Consider the following 1,042-nt stretch of genomic DNA (forward strand, 5'->3'; position numbering starts at 1 on the left):
TCTCAAAAGAATGACCTTCCCCACAGTATATACAGGAAACTACTTTAAACGGACTTGGTGGTTGAGCTGCAAAATTATTAGTACTATTAGCGGTTAACTATTTTAACATAGAGGAAAAAGACTATACCTGAACCGATAACGAAGTGAGAGAGTCAACTTCATGAACTCCGGGTACTCGTCTTCATGAAGCTGTTCAATTTTTTGGCCATTAATAGTTATTACTTGCGATCCTCTCGATGATCTCATAAGCCTTATTATAAGACTTAGACAAAATTGCACGATTCGCGGAAGCATCTACCATCAATCTTGTATGTGCATTGAGACCATTATAGAATGTCTCCAACTGGATACAATGAGGAATCCCATGATGAGGACACTAACGAAGTAACTCCTTGAATCACTCCCAAGCCTCATACAAAAACTTGTCATCTAATTGTTGGAAAGTTGTGATCTCATTCCTCAACTTAGAGTTTTTGCTAGGTGGGAAATACTTAACCAAAAATCTCTCTGCTAATTCTTGCCATGTAGATATATAACTTGGTGGCAATGAATTGAGTCATGCTCATGCTCGATCTCACAACAAGTACGAAAATCACTTTAACCTTAGTGCGTCTTCAGCCACACCGGCTATCTTGAATGAATCACTCACCTCCATAAATAATCAAAGGTGGAGATGTGGATGTTCCGTGGGCATACCACTAAATTGGCCCACCGTTTATAGCATTTGAAACATCACTAGTTTCAATTCAAACTGGGTTGCCTCAATATTTGACCTTCTAATTCCTGGGTTTAGCTCACTGAAAAGTGGCACAACATATTGTCTGATGCATCGATCCCTCTCATCGGAAATGAGGATGGGATTTCGTACATAATCGGCTTCATTAACTTGATATTGATTCTGATTTCTAAGGACCATCTCGACTTGTCTTTGAGCTATTCGTTTACGTCTTCTTTGTTTGATAGTTCGCTCAATTTCAGGGTCTACAGGGAATAAATCGATAATTCTATTTATGCTCATAAACACCTGAGAAAAAAATCACAA

At 38.6% G+C, this 1,042-nt stretch overlaps 1 non-coding gene across 1 annotated transcript; it reads left to right on the plus strand.

Moving 5' to 3' along the window:
* Positions 1–359: 359 nt before the first annotated feature.
* LOC128040037 (small nucleolar RNA R71) lies at positions 360–466 on the plus strand. The gene has a single exon (XR_008194697.1). It is a non-coding gene; the product is annotated as a small nucleolar RNA R71 (small nucleolar RNA).
* Positions 467–1,042: the final 576 nt, after the last annotated feature.

Source organism: Gossypium raimondii, chromosome 3, assembly GCF_025698545.1.
Source record: "Gossypium raimondii isolate GPD5lz chromosome 3, ASM2569854v1, whole genome shotgun sequence".
Lineage (NCBI taxonomy): Eukaryota > Viridiplantae > Streptophyta > Magnoliopsida > Malvales > Malvaceae > Gossypium > Gossypium raimondii.